The sequence below is a fragment of the Apis laboriosa genome, unplaced genomic scaffold (assembly GCF_014066325.1).
Source record: "Apis laboriosa isolate Shangri-la unplaced genomic scaffold, ASM1406632v1 scaffold17_cov146, whole genome shotgun sequence".
Taxonomy (NCBI): Eukaryota; Metazoa; Arthropoda; class Insecta; order Hymenoptera; family Apidae; genus Apis; species Apis laboriosa.
Genome location: NW_025222181.1, coordinates 2,489,997 through 2,511,040, shown reverse-complemented (window position 1 = coordinate 2,511,040; position 21,044 = coordinate 2,489,997). Strand labels below are relative to the sequence as shown.

Here is a 21,044-nt window from a genome sequence, read left to right as displayed (position 1 = left end):
ATTTTTTTTTTTTTTTTTTTTTTTTTTTTTTGTTTAATCCCAAAGTGCTTGGACGAAATTTGGCCGACAAAATCGTTGTTTTTATTTTAATGGGATAATTTATCACAGAAATGAGAAAGGATTTAAACAAGGGAATTAAAATAATTACGATAATTGCGCGACTGAAACGATTATACCAGGCTATCTTTGAAATAATTGCATATGGTAATTGAAATTGTCTTGGAAATTCCGATATATCTCCGCGTCGGGATACACGAGAAAAATTTCCATTCATCAAAAGTCCGAGCCCGATGATATATTTCGCAAGAAATTAAGTAAGATACACGAAATCGTCACATCGAATCGAGAATATATTATATAAATCACCTGTAACATTTCATCTGAACAAACAATCACTAAAACTACTACTAATCTTCTTACGATAATTTATATACTTGACTTCCTATTCTTCTGAATATTGCACAAATACAACGTGACTTAAAAAAAAAATTCGAAAATGAACAAGAAATATACGATGTATATTTCGAATCCGCTATGAGGATGGACAGCAGAAAGGAAATTGTCATCGAACCGAGTGTATTACTCGTTTATCCTCTCCGTATCCATCACATTGGGGATCTATTGTGGACTGACCTGAGCAGAGAGATAACCCTCCCCCCTTCAGATCCGTCTTCGAAAAGTTGGCGGGAGAGGAAGACTTGGAAGACTTCTCTCGCATGGTCCGGAATCGAGAGGCGGAAGAGACGGCATTCATATTATGGAAACTGATGGATGGGCCGACTATGATCGATATTCGTCGAATCGAGGGGAGACAGGGTCGAATCGCGACGATTCTTCATAACGTGTCGTCGCGGAGGAATCGTCTTTCGGGTCGAGAGTTTAACCGTTGGGAAACGCCATCGGGGAAATCTTCCTTCCGTGGAGAGCTTTATTGCCGCGTGATTCTCGATATTATTATTGCACGAGCAATATCCACTCTCCAGGGATTTTTCTACGTTCCTGCAGGTGTTTGTGTGATTATTTCCGCTGTAATTTCTTTTTGTGCGCGCGCGCGCGCGCGTGTGTGCTTGTTAAAATATTTTCATTCGAGAGTAAAAAGGAATTGGAATTCATCTCTATAAGTTTAATAAAGATACATATATTGGTAATTGTTAAAGGAAAAAATAGATTGAATTGAATTATTTAGAAATATATATATATAAGAGTCGTAATAATCTTGAAATTGTAAGATCGTGTTCTATTTACGAGGTGATATATCGTGCCATTAATTTTTTGAATGGGTTATGGCTCTCGAGAGAAAGATTGATTTCCGCGAGAAAGGGAAAGAAATTTTGAAAGGAGTTCCTTCGCGAATCTATGACGATGGTTCTAGATTTGATGCTTTATCCCCGGTGGCGTGTTTATACCGCGATAAAGAGCGGCTTGCTTTTGGGTATCTGGGGCGCACAAATCAAGCCATAATGATCTGCTAAGTCGAACTTGAACGCAGAAGGCAGAAGAGTTCCTTGAGAGAGTCGTTATTTCGGTCAAGGAACAGTATGCTCCTTTCCATCTTCTCTCCTTTCGTAATATAATAAGTTTGAATATACTGATCGGCTACAGGTGTCTAAAAATTTAAGGGGCGCTTATTCGAGCTAAAATGAGACGAGAATATCCCTAGATGCGGCTTATCTATCGCGTAATTTAACTTAAAACTCGATTACGATTCTTATTGAAAATAGGAAAACTTTAAACCGCTGTAACTCCGAAGATAGTGACTTCCGGTTAACGAATCAACGATCGTTAGAAGCGCAGAAGTTTGTACTTTAAAACGCATTTTCATTTATTTTAATACGACTTCTGGTTCCCGAGATATCATCGTGTAAAGAAGAGGATAATTTTTAATCGTTAGAAATACTATTAAAAATTAAGAAAACTTTAAATCGCTGTAACTCTGAAGATAGTGACTTCCGGTTAACGAATCAACGATCGTTAGAAGCGCAGAAGTTTGTACTTTAAAACACATTTTCATTTATTTTAATGCGACTTCTGGTTCCCGAGATATCATCGTGTAAAGAAGAGGATAATTTTTAATCGTTAGAAATACTATTAAAAATTAAGAAAACTTTAAACCGCTGTAACTCCGAAGATAGTGACTTCCGGTTAACGAATCAACGATCGTTAGAAGCGCAGAAGTTTGTACTTTAAAACGCATTTTTATTTATTTTAATACGATTTCTGGTTCCGGAGATTTCATCGTGTAAAGGAAAAGGTAATTTTTACTATCTTCGTTCTTATCGGTTACTCGGATCTTTCGCTCGTACTTTGTCTCATTGATTTATCCCAAACTTCAGACTAGACGCAATTTCAAGAAGCATATACATATGCATTTCTAGGAAAAAATGTAGGTCACTAGATGAAGAACTCGTTCATAATTTTTGCATCGTTTTGACGAAGATTTTAAATCCTGTATCTCGGCAACCGATGGAAATATCGGGATGAAATAAAAAAGGATTTCAATGGCGTAGTTTCCTTTACTTTTTTTTGGGTAAGTTTTGATGAATAAATTTTTTTTTTCACAAAAAATTTTTTTGTAACTGCGTGATTATAATGATGTAAAATATATAGCGATTTAAATATATATAAAATCTGCGATTTTACGTTTGCAATCTTTATAATTTACCGTTAAAAGTCAGAAAGAATTATACGAATTATGTAAAATTATAAAAGTAATAGGGATAATCCAGTATATTCTTCGAAGGGAACACCGATTTCGGATAATCACGTTTAAATAAAGTTAAATCAGGATATCATTTCCTCCATGTAAAATATCTTCATTCCGTTTTGTTCTTTTATAATTACGCTTAAATACTTTCGGGATAGTTATGTCCTTGCTATTGAATTTCAAAGAAGACTGATTGCATTTTCTCCCTAAAAATTGTTACGAACTTCAACGAAATGATATTACCATGCTAGAAATACAAAAATTTTAATTATTCTCCGCCGATCGAATTTTATCGCAAAAATGCATAATTCATTATACGTAAAATCCAGAATTTTCACGGTATTATAAATTTCAAAATATTTAATTTTATTTTTGTGCGACCGCTATTAAAATGGGTCGTTGTAATTAAACGTACCGTGAATTGTGGGAATATCGATAGATTTTTAAAAATATTTTACTAAATAAATTAAATATTTTACAAATTCGAAGATACACAAAATTATTATATCTTTTTAAATATATATCACTCATTGTACTAATTAAAATTAATTTTCCTTCTTTCTCTCGGTAAACGATACAATATAGATCCGATCGGAAATGTTTCATATCCTATCCCAACAAACAACATTATCAATCCACTACGCAAAAAGCGATTAATTATCGTTCGTAATGAAACCAGGAGTGGCTAGACATGCTCCATTGTACAACACTTACTACGTTGGTACGATAAAATGACTGGAACCATTCTAAAGCATTTCAAATTCCCGCGCAAGACGTTGGGTAATTACCGACCGCGCATAGACAATAGGGAATTTAAAGTCGTTGTGCAAAAGTAACTAGACTTGTCGGTACGCATCAGTCTTCGTTATGCAATCGTATCGCGCCTTCCTGTTCCATCCTCGCGCTATTCTCTCTCACTTTAATCGCTAAAATTTTAATTATCCTTGCGAAACCGAGTTATGCATGATCGTATCATCAACGTCTCGTGATGTAACCGAAATATAGGTTATGTACGTGTCGACGACCGATAAGAAAGACGAAATGAGAAAGACACGTTTATGGAACGATTCAAGAGAAAATTTTATAATAAATTTGTGGTGGAGAGAATGGATTACGTGATATTCTTGTAATTGTTTTGGCACGATTTTATATCTGAGAAATATAGGACAAAATAGAATTTGAATAATATTTTTTAAAATAAAGCGAGGAGATAAATAATTCACTTGGAAAATATATTCAACGAAAGAATAGATAAAAATAGGAAAGATTTTGAAGATCTCTTTCAAAATCTACTCAAATATTTAAAAATTCATATTTGCAATGGACAAATACAAAGAAAATTAATCTCGAAATAGGCCAAGAGCCGAGATACTCAAATTGCATTTCTGAGAGTCACGAGTGCCACACAGCAGACAGATCCATGCGATTAAATTCCCAAAGATCCAATTTAACTTCGAGGCCGTGGAAATTTATTTCCACAGGAATTATAAGGCGAATCTCTCGATAAATCCGAAAAATTTCGGTTGTATCATCGCTGGTTGATATCCAGACACCTGGTTTGTCATTTAATTTAGATTAAAAATAATTCCGCCCATTCACCTGCGACCTCGCCGTGCATCTAACTACCTAACTTCTTAATTAGTACACGGAATAGCATCGCTGGTGGATCGGCTCGCTCCATTCGGTTACGTAAATTTCTTGGAATATTTGGAATAGAATTTCCTACGATAGTCTAAATTGTGAGATCGGAATATAATCAAGAGTTCGAATGAAATGTTGCCAAATCGCTTTTAATTTCTCATTTGGTGGAATAGATTCGAGACTAGGGGAAAAATTTTTTTGAATTTAAATCATTGGAACGGAATACTTGTAATACAGAATGATCACTCTCCGTTTTGAATTATTCTTCTTTTTCTATTTTGCACGAGGATTGTCCAGATCACAATACGAATCTCAATTATAATATCAATTTTTTGAAATGGTAATTTTTTTTTTTTTTTTTCATTAGAATCTTAATTTCATTAGAATGAAATATATATGACGAGTGGAATAATTTCTGTATTGTAAAATTTTTCGACTTGGAAAAATTCTATTTTCTAAATTCTTCAATTTTATGGAATCGTTATCGATCATCACACTCGTTGAATTGATTCGAAATTCAATGCTTTCTTAAAATTTTAATATAATAAATATAATATATTCCTATATCTTGAAATCCATTATAATGTATATATCTACCAACACATATAAATATTAATGATTTGAATATTGCATGAATAAATAAATGCAAAAATACTAATTCATTAAATCCTAATGATATTATTCTTATTATAAATCCTAATTGACTTAATGTTGAATAAGCAACAACTTTTTTTAAATCTAATTCAAAATTTGCTTAAGTTAAACCAGCAAATAATATTGTTATTCTAAAAATTAATAAAATAATTCTTTTAAATTCATAATTTAATAAATCTGCATAACGAATTAATAAATAAATCCCAACTGTTACTAAACTTGAAGAGTGAACTAATGATGAAACTAGTATTGGAGCTATTATTATTGCTATTGGTAATCAAGTTGAAAAAGGAATTTGAACTCTTTTAGTAAAGACTTATTAATAATAAAAAAAATCATTATATATTCATTTATTCTATATAATATTAAATTTCATCTTCCAAAACAAGCTGCAAAACATATTATTAATAATAATCCTGAGGTAAAAGATTTTATTTTTATTTTAATTTTAATTTTAATTTATTTTTATTTTAATAAACTACTAAACAAAATGAAATCAATCCTAATCCATCTCATCCTAATTTATAATAACTCCAAATTTTCTCTTAACCAATTTATAAATTCTCACGACAACATATATATTAATTTCTCCAAATTTTTCTCACAGTGTCCATCCACTGCAAATATTGCTCGAATATCGAGGGAAGAAAAATGGAAATTTTCGAGCGTGCGGCAACCAAAGGTACATCCATCCCTCCTCCCTTAGCAGGGAGGAGTGCTCAACGTGCTCCTATCCCAGAAGAAGGGATCAAGAGGGCAAACGTCGGCGCTTGGGTGCATGCATCCCTGTTATGCAAGCAGATATTATACCCCGGCCGAGAGATCGATCTTACAAACCCTCCCCCTCCCCCCCCTTTCTCCTTCCCCCAATTGCATTCGCAGACAATACACACCATCCAACCCCCCCCCCCTTCTCTCTTCCCTCGACCTTTCTTATCTCCATCTATTGAACCGAAGCAGGAGGAACGATGTAATTTATCCCGCGTATTTGATGAAAACCGCTTAAAACCGCTCTTAAACTCAGGTTTAAATCATTTTCGAGGTTGAGAAAATGCACAATTTCCCTCTCCTTTCTCTTTCTCTCTCCAGGCGGCGTTATCAGTTATAGTCAGTTTAATCGGCGACCACTCTTTCCTTTCTCGGCCCTCCATTGTCTTCTTCGTTGCATTCGACGGAAGGAACGGAACCGGATCCACCCCCCACCCCCGTTCGTTTCCNAAAAACAAAACTACGAAAAAACATGTAAAATAAACAGCTCATAAATAAACAATTAGGTAAAAAAAAAAGAAAATATAACAAATTCTTCCTTAGTTTTTTTTCTCTCTCTCTTGTTTTTACACAATTTTAATTCGATTCTATGTTCCCGCCAAACATTTTAAATAATTCAATTTTCTTTTTTCTTCATTTTTCATCATCAATTAGTACGCGCATATTTTAAGAATAACTAATTAATAAATTTCAATTTTTGTCAAATTTGCCACGTTTGCTTACGCATACACATTAGTACGGCACGATTCACGCGAATATTTCCTTTCATTCCATCTTTTTCGTTTGCACGCTTTCCACTAATTATTCTCTCTCTCTCTCTCTCTCTCTCTCTTATTCCATTTTTCGCTTTTCGATCGATTGCTGTTCAGGAGAGAAGAGGGGAGGATGAGGAATATAATATTTTTAAAGCTTTATATCGAATGTACGATTGAGGTAATGATTTAATTTTTTATAATTTAGATTATCGTTTTTATCCCTTTTTCGAAATTTATTATTTGTTTATATATGGAATAATTGGAGGAAGAGTAAATTATATATAATAATATATATATAATATATATATAAATAATAATATAAATAATATATATATATAATTAAATAAATAAATTATATATAATAATATATATAATAATATATATATAAATTATATATATAATAATATTCAGAAATATTGTTTGTTTATCGCATATCAAATAGCTGTAATTTTTTTTTTCTTTCTAGTAAAATCCAAGGAAAAAGGTTAAAAAGAACGCGAGATTCGAACAAGAGGTTGGGAGATAGTGAGTTGAAAGTCTTTCATCCGCGAGCAGCTCGTTGTTTGATGCATCGATTTCTGGTCGGAAGGAAGGGAGGCCCGAGAGAAAACTTTTTCCCCCTTTCGAGTGCACGGATCTTTGGATTATTTACCGATACAAAACGCACCTCTTTATCCCGAGTGAAGATTGTTTACGATTGGAAGTTGTGAGCTCAAAGCGGATACGGATAAATCTAGAGAAGAACTCTGATCGGTGAAATTCGATCGAAAGAGATTTTAATTAATTAATTCTAAATAAATAAAATTTTTCTCTATTTATCCTATCTATCAGTCTTCCCTTCGTTCGAATATTCTTTGCAAAAAAAAAAAAGAAAAGAAAAATTTTTATTTCAGATTTTTCATCTCTCTCTCTCTCTCTTTTTTAAATCCTTAACACTTAAGAGAATTAAATTTAAATTTAATAAAAATCTGATCTATATACCTAACCTAATATCCTCTCCATGGTTTTCTCTGAAATTATTATTATTATATTCCAGGTGCATTAAAAAATTATTCAAAATCACCACTTCGAATAATTTGAAATAATGTGCGGGACAAAGGGTTGGTGGCTGTATAATCTTGGCTGCTGGTAGATGGTTGAAAAATTCGAAGAAGAATTGGACGACGAGTGGATCAACGAAAGGATTTTGCGAAAGAAAAAAAAAAAAAAAAAAAAAAAAANAAAAAAAAAAAAAAAAAAAAAAAAAAAGAAAGAAAGAAAGAAAAAAAAAGAAAAGAAATTCGGCATCGTGCCCACGAAGGAAATTGCAGTGTCACGTTTTGCAAAAATGCCACGCTGTGGAACCTGTTCTCCTGGATTAGTTCCAGATTCGGTGAATATTAAATTGTCGGAGAGCGAAAACTTCGTTCCATTCACTTTTGTAAATCCATAGAGATTCGAGTGCAAATTCGATGATGAAAGGAAGATAAAGAAGAAGAGGAAAAAAAAAGAGAGAGAGAATATCTTTCTCTTTCTCTTCGAATAATAATATTATTAGTAAAACTCATCCATTATTCGAATTAACTCTATCGTTCTATAATAACGAACGAGATATCTCTCTCTTTCTCGTATTTATTCAATCGTAAATGTGGCTATACGAGAAAGATAATTCGAAACATTTTTGTTAAAATGCTCAATGAAGAAAAGTAGAAATTTACCATGTAATTTAATATCGAATATTAAAGATGTTCGATATTTTCTGCGATATTCTCAAGGTACGTTGTTTCCAGATATGAAAAGCGCGCTTCATCGGAAGGACGGATAATTAAAAATTAATTTCGACGAGAAAGAGAGAGAGAGAAGGAAATATCCATCGAATTCATTTCTCTCTCCTCTTAAATAATAGAACTTATCGAATGGAATTAACACTAATTAACGTAATGTCGGAGCGGATGTTAAAAAGATCTTCTGTCTTTCGATTGTCGGAAGAAATCATAAAAGTACCAGGTGGAACCATGGAGGAAATTGCAGTGCGACGTTTAATAATAATAATTCCAGCAGTCGCCTTTAATCTGGATTGGTTCCAACTTCTTCGAATATTAAGCCGCGCGAATAAAACAACGAAATCACCTTTCACTCGCGCGAACTTCTCGCCATCTACATTCCACATTTTCTTCTTTTCTTCCATTCTCTTTCTCTCTCTCTCTTCTTTCTTTCTCCACTTCCCCTCCTTCCTTCCCCGCTCCCTTCTTTTCTTTTCGGTTTCAGCGAACTCTCATGCGCGACTCCCCGTTAAGAGAGATTAAAATTTCCCGCCTTTCTTTTCCCGCACCGACTCTGCTCACCTGTTTCGTTCGTTCTCTTTTTTTATCTTGATGTTTCCCGATGTTGATGAAAAATTTTACGAATATATATATATATATATTTCTTCTTTCGATTTTTCTGGAATTCACATACACGAATTAATCACGTGAATTCTCGTGAATTTGTTTTAATCTTGGCGTCAGATTATAATGATAAAACAATATAGCTGTTTTAGAAAATATCGATATTATTTTATTATTTTATTCAATTTCCATAAATTGGACGTGATCACCCGAAGAGTGAGACTTTTTCAGAAATTATTAAATAATTATTATTATAATTAAATTATTGAATAATTATGATATTCGTCTCTCTCTCTCTCTCTCTCTCTCTCGTGCATAATTCTATAATTTAAAAAGAAAAAAGAATGTGTTCACAATTCCATAAATTCGTCAAATGATAATCCGTCTCGTGTCTCGTGCAATTCGTTGTCTGAAAATCATCGGTAACGTTGTAAACTAATTATCCAACGTGTGGAAAGGAAAATTAAATTTATATAAATTAATGGGCGAGATAAACAGAGGTTAGGAGGATGATGTTAACGAGAGAAACAGTTAATCAATCTCGTTCCAGCTCCTGTCACGCTTTTTCCACCCGAAAGTTTAGAAGCGAGCATTGAACTTGCAACGAAGGATCGCTCGGAGCTGCTCCATAATTGGGTCTCGAGAAACCTGTTTTCTCCTTTAGTCTCCACTCGACGCCCCAAGAATCCGTAGTATTACTACTCTTGAAACCGGGTTTTCCTCCCGCCTTCCACTCTCCCAACAATCTTGTTCCCTCCTATTTCCACTCAAATATAAATTCCATGCCGCGATGCCGCGATTTCCTCGGCTTTGATTCAATTTTTTTCTTATCGCGAGTCGAGGATTACCGTTATTGCTGCGCTCTTCGATTATTTGGGTTAATTGGTTGGATCGATTCGAGAATCGAACTCGAGAATTTAGGATTATCGGCCGAGTGAAATTATCGAGCGAGTTGGAAAAATCGAAGAAAGAAATGAACGGATCGTTCTGAGTTAAGATTTTTTTTTTTTTTTTTAAGATTTATTCAATATTTTTCGACTGTGATATAAATTTAATCTTTGATTATAGTACACTGGGTCAAGAGGTGGATCCAGTTCGATATTTAATGAGCTGCAGTTCGAAAAATAGAAGTGGAAGTAAATTCTAGCAGTGGAAAAAAATTTCGAATTATGAAATTTCCTCAATTTCTTCGATATAAATTTAAGTTTTGCAATGATATCGAACAAAATTTTTGAATTTTATTGCAGAATATTTTTTTTTTAACGATTTTCGAGTTCTAAAAATTTGTTCAGACTTGTGACAATAGTAGAGTTAATTAATTTTAATAATACCATTGATTTTTAAAAAGTATTTAATCATCTTCGAGTTAGATGGGTCAAAAGAGCACCGTTGCGGACATTAATATCGGCAGCGGTAATTAGACGTGATTAATTAATCATCGTTATCAATGATGCTGTGAGAGAATAGCAGGAAGAATTGTCAATCGATTAATTGATTCGTTTCCGATACTCGATCCTTTAATATCTCGTAATTAAAGACACGAGTGTCATAAATTGTTATTCGTAGTACTTTACGTTCACGCACTTTTCGCTAATTAATTTCCTCTACGTTCTTCTAATGAATAATCCAATATCGGAATTTCGAAAAGTCTAAAAACGGCCGAAAATTATTCGAAATTAAAATCAAGTGTGTGATAATCGAACAGCACGAGATACATGATAACTCGTTTTTTTTATTATTAATAAAATAAGAGATTAAAAATCTATAATCCAAAATAAAAGATAAATCGATATAATTTTCAAGATAAATCACGAAACGATAAAATAAAAAGATTTTTTTTTATTTATAATTATGTAAATACCGCAAGGGGGACCGACGTGTTCCAGGAATCTTATTTCAGGTTCCTGGACACGCTTTCGTGAGTCCTTTGGGTGGTGGCGTACCCACGGACCTGAAGCCAAACGAAGATCAATTTTTTTAAATATATTTTTTAAGAAAAAAATAAAATTATGTGAAATATGAAAAAAATAAAATTATTAATTCGTATTTGATATATATAAATATTGGAGATATTTGAAAATCTCGGATTGATGAATGTACATTATAAAAATCTAACATAACCTAACTTATCAATATAACTGAATAAAACACTCTTTTCAGCATATCGTGTCGAATTTTTTTTATGACAAAGATAGTTATAACGAAATTTAATATAATCTAATTCAATCAATATTATTAAATAAAATAAAAGATGTTCTGGAATCGCATCATATTTGTTTTACTACGAAGATAATCGCAACGAAAAAGTTAATGATCTAGAGAAAAGATGATTAATGAAGATTGATGAGCTCGTTCTCAGAACCGATCGTGCAAACAAGTTTGATGGTCACACAGTGCAACAATTCCGAAAACAGTAATATCTCAAACGAGATTTATTCGGTCTCGTTACTGTGACTTTACCATCAATGAGGCTTTGAAGTGGATACGTAAACGCTTTTAGAAATTAGGGCCATTGTGAACTGAGAATTCCATACTGTGCAATATATAAATGTTATTAGACACTCGATGTCAAGAGCAATTCTAATATTTACGAAGCTTTCGGTCTGATCTTTAATCAACGTGATCCATTCGATCGTTTCTATGTTTCAGGTATAGAGATTACAAGAACAAACAATATTGCTTCGTGAAAATCTCTACATATCGACGTTCGTCGATAACCTCTTAATTTTTATGCGTTTCGAAATTTTATTATAGCAAAATCTTTATCAGAATTTTTATGGATACTTTTTTTTTCAAAAATTGTTTAATTAATCTACGTGATAGATGATAGAATTTTTGAATATTTATAATATATATTTTATAATAAAATTGATACTAAATACCTTGTTTTTATAATACATTGTTATACACATAAAAATGTTGATCAAGTTTCCGAATATGTCCAAAACTCTGAACACTGTGTCTTCTTATTTACCGTACGTAATGTAAAAATTGTGCAGCATCCAAATCCCGATAATAAAGACAGCGCAGTGCACCCAACACGAAACTTCTTTAAAAAAACCTCTCTCTTCTAAAACACTGTTACCACCATCGAGTTTGCCAACACGTCTCCACCAGACAAACTGTTAACACTCATCACAGCAATCTTAATGGCCTGGCTTCTACCAATTACCCTTGTTCCTGTTTCACAGTTGTTTTATTCTCGCGAAATGAGGCAGTGTTCGGCCGAGCATTCGGAGACAAACGGCCACCACTGAGAAAATAAGAGACATAGAAAAACTCAGAGAAAGAAAGAAGACATAGAAAAAGATATAGATAGAAGCAGAGAGGAAGACAGAAAGAGACAGGAAAACAGAGAAAGAGAGAGATAAAGGTATAGAGAGAGGGAGAGAAGCAAGAGAGAGAAAGAGAAGACAAGGAAAAAAAAGAGAGATAAAAATAGAGATGGCGAGAGAAAGAATCGCGAAACACGGAATTGCGGCCGACGAAAAGATTTAATTGCGAGGAAACAGAGTAACTGGAGTGTGCTAAAAGGCTTCCGAAGTGCGCGTAACTACGTTAAACAAGCGGGAACCCGCACGCAGAACGGGACGATGTTCGTTTTATTCCCATCATAAACCGGCCCCAAACATAAAAATCTCCGCGCTATGTCGGGAACAATGGCCGACCGGAAACGAACGACCGGTCCGAACTGAGTGACTCTGTTCTTTTCACGATACATCATCGATGCTTTCGATCTGTTTAATTCTTTCGAGATCTCGTTCTCGAGAAAAGAATAGCCTATAATATATAAAAGATCGTTTGGATCAATCGATTGTTAAACTTTCTTGTGATCGAATATTAATCGAAGATTTTATTTGGAATAAAATTATTTTACTAATATAATCAGTGCAGATTTAAAATGATTTATTTTTGAATGTTTTTCTTTGTCCTGTGATAAAGTAACAAAACTGTTTTACCGATCTAATATGGCTGATATAAGTTTGGAATAATTGATTATTGAATTCTTTCTTCTGCGTAAAATTTAAATCTATATAAAACACGACATAAAATATTCAATAGCAAAGAACATGTGACGATATATTTAAGAGTGAAACAGATTTTTATTTCGATTTTATTTTTAAAGTGTTTATAAAAAATTTAATTTGCATCGCTATATCTATAAAGTAATAAAATAAAGTTTATCTGTGGGTTACGATTCGAGTCTAATCAAGGTTCCAAGAGGATCTTTCTTTAAGAATTAAGATTAGATAAGCAGATTGAGATGACGAGAACGGAATATCCAAACTAACGAGGAAATCATTTCGTGGCCTGATCAATTTGGAGGAGTTCCACCTGGACGACAATTGAGTTATCTGTTAGCGAGCTAAAGAGAAAGCTATATGAGTTTCAATTGGATCGATAGTGTTGCCGAGCATGCGATTCGATGGATTGCTGTATCTAAAATTATAATCAATTGACGTCCATTCAAGGAGATATATGTTCATTGCATTGATTTTCATAAGTTTGAATATAATCAAATCCAGAATAGTATATCTGGATTTTATAACTTCTAATACCTTTCATAGATTTTTACTTATGTTTTTAAATTAATGATTTATGGATGAAAATTGTCAAAATAATTAACGATAAGATAAAGTATAGTTGGAAATATTAAATCTTCGATTCAATAAAATCGAGAAGATGGGTTTGATTTCCTGATCGACATATGGAAATGTAGATATGATCAAATGGAACAAATTGAGAAGCAGGAAATTAAATAATAGTTTGAAATACCCAAGTGAACAAGTGTTGCCTCGTTGCCACGATATAATTAATGACAGAATTTAGTTACTGGAATTAGATGTGTTCAAACCATATAGAACACTTTAATTACATTCTAATTTAGACAGAAGTCTCTTTCTATTTCGCGAGATTAATGTTAATAACAAATAATATCCAATTGAATTAAAAAAGAAGATAGTATAAGATAAAGATAAAACTTAATATTGAAATAAATCAATAATTATATCAAGATTTGATATGTGAATTATATGTATATTGAATCTATCTTGAAGATTTTTAAAGGTTATGAAATTTTTTCAAAACTTGGCATTTAATGCTACTATAGATTATTGTTAAATAAAAAATCTTTGGAAATAAAATTAATTTATAACACGTTTTCAATCATTGAGGATTAAAGAAACTGAAAATTCTAATTGGAGGTAATTGTAACTAATATTTTTTGTTCAAAAATATTCTGTTTTTTATGATCGTATGTAAACTTTGTCAATAAAAATTTTTATTATAATGTTTAATAATATTTTCAAAAATTGTTTGTTTTATTTTAGCTCATCTGTATGAAGAATCGTGATCAATTTGGTATATTGCATTAGGTATAATTTTTCGAAAGGGATTAACGAGAAGTCCAGGAATAGTCTAATCGCTTAACCAACTGACGATTAATAGGCTCGTATTAAATCAGCTCATTTATAGTGGGCTGTGTGTAGCTAATTTCGCTAAATGCATCACCTGTCCGTGGTGCAAATGTGTTCCTAACTTGGTCGAGTTGGAACCAAAAACGATTATTAAACTCTTTACCATCGATTCATTTATAAATTCCAGGCATGCTGTGTGAGAAATTAGAACGTAATTAATGTCATCTAGAGGCGTAATTATAGTTGAATCGAGCCATTTCCAGAACTGTTATAAAATAGTGAAAAAATATAATTTTATCGAATTGGAATATTTCGTGCTACGAATTGAACATTGGAAATGACAAAAAGCTCAAAACTCAATAATTTTTATTTTGATAATTTATTGATTAAATTTTTTTCTTGTAAAAATTAAGTTTAAGTTCTGGAAATTTAGGATGTTTGTAGATTTATGGAAAATTTAAATATACAAAAAGTACAAAAATGCAAAAAATAGAGTAGAAAAATGCAAATGTAAAAAAAAAGAAAAAAAAATGCAGAAAAATACAAAAAGTTAAATGTGAAGTATTTTAAGAAGGAATTGATAAAAGTTTTTCTGCAATTTTTTAATGTTAAATAATCCTCCTTAGTAAAAAGTTTGTAGCTGTCGCGATATTCTATGAGCGAAATGGAAAAGCTGTTAATTTAAGAGGCTGATTTGATTTGCAAATCAACGACAAGACGGTGTCGCGATTATCTATGGGAAAAGAGTGATTTAAGTGGGTGGCTTAATTTGAAAGTTGATTGCAATGCGATAAGAAAGAATCTATTATAAAAATAAAGATTCCTGCTATTCGTCGAATTTAAAAAAAATTATAATTAGCATAGCTACGAATTTATTATTAAAAATTGAAAAGAATTTTTTAAAAAATCGTTCTATTAATTTTTTAGAGATCCAGAATAATATCTATCAGTATAACAATGTTTAAATTTGAAAAAAAATTGAGAAAAATTAAATTACTTCTTTAGTGCTAACTTTTTGCTATTGTGAATATTTATTTAAATTGTTCTAAATCGGTAAAGCAGGAAATAAATTTGTCCGGCCTCGATTAAAGTAACAGCCGGTACCGATTTGAGGCTAGTTACCGTGTTATTAATATATAGCGATCGCTTATTAGAAAGTTCAGTTCTTTTCACTTGGTAAAAAAGGCGAAACAAGACTGCGTATCGAACTCTATTTTCGTACAATATGTGCGCTACATCCTGAAACCCGGTCACGTTCCGCTATTCGAGTGCATTTCATTTAAATTCTCTCCCATTGAGATATTTCGACTGGAAATGAAGACGAAAGAGAAGAATCGTGTACCAATCGAGTAAAATTTAAAGCATCCTTCCTATCTGCTACAAGAAATATATTTATTATTGTTTTCATTTAATTATATTTATTATTTTAAAAGAAAAATTTATCTCGAAAGGATTAAATTCACGTATGATTAATAGAAAATATACATAGACGAAACGTATTTCCCGTGTGTACATGCACATGTATTGATAAATGCGTACATACACAAACAAATATATACGTATACGCAGAAGCCGCAAATAGTAAATAGACAAACACACGGAGATTGAAACACGTAAATACACACACGTATGAGAGAACAAGCAGAGCACCATTATGAAATCGAGTGAACATAATGTTGATAAATTATAGATTTCCATTTCCAAGTAATAAATAAATTAATTTGAATTATGTTGTAAAAAGGTTATAGATGTCTCAACGATGTAAAAATATTTTGGAAAATATTTTAAATATGCAAAAATTTAGGTTACACCATGTTTTTTCATCATCAACATCAACGAATTATATTTTCTTTATTTCAAAATTTTTTAAATAAGTTAAATCTTTGGAAATTCAAGCTACATATTACAAGAGGAAACGTAAACAAAATTTCGAAAAATTACGCAAATGTCTTGCACTTGGAATGCCTCGCTTTTTGTTTTTTTTCTCTTTCTTTTTGCAATGAGTGTCGCGTCAAATTTCGTCGAGCATTTTTCTCTGACATTTGCAATATTTGCAATATCGTGTAATGCATCGTGTGAAATATCTTATTCGAAGATAGAATGGAGAATGTAAAACTGAAGGTATGTATTGCGACAATGATAACTTTGTACAAAAAGCGAATTCTAAAACGAGACGATAGATTTTCTCATTAACGAAACTTTGATTTTGATATCACGCATGGAAAAGATGGTTTATATACTGTAAATAATTGAAATATTAATTTTTAATTTTAATTAATTTTTTATTTTTTTTTTGTTCATATTAATTGAAAAATTGTTAAATCATTCTATTCTTTTATTTTTTTTCCAGATTAATTAGAAAATGTTTTAAGAATATATTTCCAATTTTTATTTCATATATTTTCTGTAATATTAGTTATTCTCTCCAGCATACGTTCTATTCTTTCTCATCGCCAAAGACATTTCCTCGATGACGATGAAGCTTCATTTCCATCCACGTGGTCGTTAAATTACACCGTCGAGAAGAAATATCCGAAGATGTCGTTGGCTGTTCTGGCGCAGTATTAGGGCGTCGATCATAATGATAGATTGCCAGTGAAAAAAGAGACTCGAGACAGTGTATTTTACCCGATTCTGGCTCGACACTTTTGCTCGTTTGTCTTTTCGCGCATTAACCATCGACGACGACCCTTTGAGGCACCTGTTTCCGCCGGCAAACTCCGTCCTTGACATACTGTCTATTGTAACAGACAGCTCACTTGCGATTTATTATCTCTATTTCTTTTTCTGAATCTAAATTTTTCGTCATGAAGGAACGTGTATTATAATTTTCTGAAATTGAGCGATTCATATTGCACGTCAAATATATTGCGTAGTTATCTTCTATCTCGTAGAGATAGAAAGTATAAAAATTTCCAATCCAGGGAAACGATTAAGATGATATATCTGACGTATGGAATGTCTACAAATCGTCGTAGAAAGTGGACTGCACGCGACGCGGTTAGAAATCTCTTTGGAATTTCTCCATCGCTGTCTCGGGCGCAAAAACGGATCACTCTCTAAAAACTTCTCTTCTCGATGAGAACAGTTTCCTCGGGATATTAAATTTATCTCGTGAACGAAACGAAATCTTACTTCTAAAAAAGAAATAAAGATTGTTTATAAGTCTGTCATAGTATACATCGCTCAATCATAGATTACAACATTCTGATATTTTTAATTTTTTTATTTAAATATTTAACACAATTGGGTAAATTATCTATTTATAAAAAGAATAACATTTATTATCGACGGATGGTAATAAGAAAATTTCGATAGAATAATAGAATAATATAAATTACTAGATAACGAAAAATAACTAGCAATGGAACTAGATAAAATAATTTTAATCGTAAATGATAAGAATAATTAGACAAAGTATCTAGAAATGAATACAGATGACAATAAGAATTTTAATCACGATATCAAAAATATCAAGAATAAATAGGCAAAAGTAACTATATATAATAAAACTAGAACAAGTCGTTATAATATCAAACGTCTCAGTACCCGTCCATCCAAGTAATATCTCGAATGTTTCATTTCTCTTGGAACGATAATAAAGAGTAGTAGTAATCTCGCGGAGGAGGCTCGTGATACTCGACTTCATTCATCGATTCCAACGTATATATGTACACAATTTTCCCTTTCCTATACTATTCGTTGCTTCCTTGTGGCACGAATTCGGCACACACGAAGACATACAAGCCTCGCCAGACATCCGAACAATTTCCTTTTCTTCTTCGAGCGTGGCGCCGCCTTTGTAGCCCTGGAGAACGTTATGACACCATTGCCACATTTCGAAGATTTCTCGGTAATTTGCATTTCAATCTCCAAGATAATACACATGGGACTTTGATTCAAAACGTATCCTTTCTTTTCTTGCTTATTTTTCAATGTATATACCGAGTTAATAAACGATTATTACACATCTAATTTAGATCTTTAATATTTTCCAGTTAAAGGCTGAAAAACTATTAATCAGAACGAAACTCGAAAATATTTCATATTAAACAATTTCATATTATTGTAACACGACGATACTTGCTACAAAAGCTTACAATTCTTTCATTATGAGAAATAATAAACGTGTAAGAAGAACAGTGAAATCGAAGATCTAAGTGAGACAAAGCCGCATATTTTTCCATGCTAACCAAATTAATACGACTTCCTCGAGTATTCATCAAATCTCGCACCAATTGAAATTTTCTCAGACAGCGTTCGAATACATTTCCACGAGAAGAAGATATTTCCAAGCCTTCGTTTTCATCTAAAGAATTAAAGACGACGTTTCCAACGTGTCGGAAGAGTATCTTTCACGCAACGTTCCTCTCTCCCTTCTTCTGCATATCTTGGTGCATTAGAGTGCATGCACGATGATATTAAGATGGTAGCGTAATTAACGAAATACTGTTCTCTCTGGTTCGGAACAGAGATATTTCGATATTTTAATTTTCCAGGTGACCATTTTTGTGCTTTGAATTCATTCTCGGTGGCGACAAATGACAAAATTTCTTCAAAATTGTTTCTGGAATAAATTCAAAGATACATGTTTTTAAGAATTATGATTGCAAAAAATTAAGATAGCAAAGAGAAAAATTACAAAAATCAATATTTTTATTAGATTCGAATTCGATGTATCTTTATCTTTAAGAAATCTTTCCATTCTCTGTGCAGTCATTTTTTTCATTCAAAATATTCAAATACTTTTTGTCAAAATTAATATTAACTTCAAGCATAATTACTTTTACAATATTCTAACTTTCGTCTTAATTGTATAACATTTTTGAATAAATTTCATAAATTGGTAGTTCTAGTTGCATACAATTATGAATTAATTTCATGAAACATGGAAAGTATTATTTTGTTGCACACTGTACAATCTTTGGTTTCTTATTTATAGTTCAATCACGTGTACAATTTTTCAAATATTCTTCTCTATGTGGATATAAATATCTGATTTTCTTTTTCTCTCTCTTTTCATTTTTTCATTTTTTGCAGCTTTTCTATAAAAGCATCCAATATCACAAGCAGTTCTTTATAATTAAAGCAGTCCTTTATAATTTTTCAGTAATATCCAGGGAAAATTCAGGGACGGTGGAAACGTTTGTTTGCTGTTTAATCCTTTGGAATAGGAATAATTCAAGCTGAAGCACTCTCGAGGAAAAAAGAGCTGTGAATTTGGAAAAAATGTAATGTGACACATGTTAGAGGAGTATTATATTCAGGTATATCATAATAACGTGCAATTTGTAAAATAAATTAACGAATTCTCTTTTAAATGTTTGTAATTATTTATTTATAGCGAAAGAGTGAAATTTAAAAATCTCTAGTAGTTCGATTCATTAATTATTATTGAAAATTCTTGGTCGAAGAGAAAAAATTCTAGAATTTTGATTTAATCATTTGATACAACTGGCTTAACCGACTTAAAGGTAAACGATAACGAAAATTAGACAAGTTTGGATGATAAAGGTTTATCTCCTGATCGACTTTTCCCAATCTAATTACGATAACGAAAATTACATAAGTTTGGACTATATGGATTGCTCTAGATTCATATCCAAAATTTTAACGCAAACTTTTCATAGAAAAACTTCAAAACGCGATTTCCGAGTTTAATTTTGAAAAAATTCACTTTCACTTCCCCTACATTCTGCTCGAATTAAAATCTCGAAGATTTCTAATCGTTTTCCATTCCAGATTGAAGGATCGAATCTCTCGGCCTCTCGAATTCTTTTATTCAAAAACGCTTTTCGCCAAATACCGAAGTAAGAACGGAGAGGAAGGATTACCGAATAAGGATAAAAATCGAGAAGAGGATAGATTTCCACGGCGACGACGATGCAAGAGCGTCGGTGAGAGTTTGACCACTTGGGAATCGAATCCTCGCGCGACCTCGACTTTCCCTTACCCCCCATTTGACACGTTAAAGAGCCGAGGGAATGTTGGATTTATCGTCGTTTTTTTCTAACCCCTTGGATAACGAAAATCCAAGTGGGTATAAAATAAAATGAAACAATTTGACACGACACATCAATCTCACGCTTAAATTAATGTAATTGTATTAAATTTCGAAAGAGGATGGATATTTTGGAAAATTTATAAAATAAGGTGAACCAAGGTTTGTTAACAAAAAATATTCGATCACCTCTCTTCAACTCTTTCAAAACGTCTCCCTTTTAGGGTTTCAAGAATATGTACTAATCAACGGAGAAACAATGGACAGAGAATTTGGGATTTTGTGGACATGAATGGACAAGCTGATGAACTCTCGAGCTTGCACGAGGATGATCTGCGATAATTGTGCGAGTGTCTTGGCACACTCTTGACCTTGAGGATACAGAAAATCAATCTCAACAATTCTAGAACATTATATATATATATATATAATGTTGTATATATATATATATATATACAATTCTAGAACATTATATATATATATATATATATTGAAAAATTTATTTTTAAAATTTCTTGAGAAATATTTGATAATTGGTTATCGATCTTACGTGGAAGATAAGAAACGGTTCGGTGTTTGCCGAACAATGGGCAGAAACGTGGGACACGTATCAAGTTTGGAAACGGGTTAATTGGTCGGAGGAACGAATCGACCGACATCGACCAGATTTTATCGGTTTATTCCTCGAGAATCGTCGATCCAGAATCCTGTGAACCGGATAAAAAGTATCTTCCACGA

At 32.3% G+C, this 21,044-nt stretch overlaps 1 protein-coding gene and 2 long non-coding RNA genes across 9 annotated transcripts in view; 2 read left to right on the top strand and 1 right to left on the bottom strand.

Moving 5' to 3' along the window:
• The window catches only part of LOC122711738, a 21,439-nt gene extending 13,887 nt beyond the window's left edge, over positions 1-7,552 (top strand). Inside the window, exons 2-3 of the long non-coding RNA XR_006346172.1 lie at positions 5,607-5,681; positions 6,989-7,552. This is a non-coding gene — a long non-coding RNA (uncharacterized LOC122711738). The remainder of the gene's footprint in view (positions 1-5,606; positions 5,682-6,988) is intronic.
• The window catches only part of LOC122711723 (tyrosine-protein kinase Btk29A), a 159,448-nt gene that overhangs the window by 11,630 nt on the left and 126,774 nt on the right, over positions 1-21,044 (bottom strand). The window lies entirely within an intron of this gene.
• On the top strand, positions 17,875-20,454 carry LOC122711737. Of its 2 annotated transcripts, XR_006346171.1 has the most exons (4): positions 17,875-18,158; positions 18,304-18,804; positions 19,416-19,572; positions 20,048-20,454. It is a non-coding gene; the product is annotated as an uncharacterized LOC122711737 (long non-coding RNA). The 2 variants fall into 2 exon arrangements; XR_006346170.1 differs by having other exon boundaries at positions 17,875-18,804.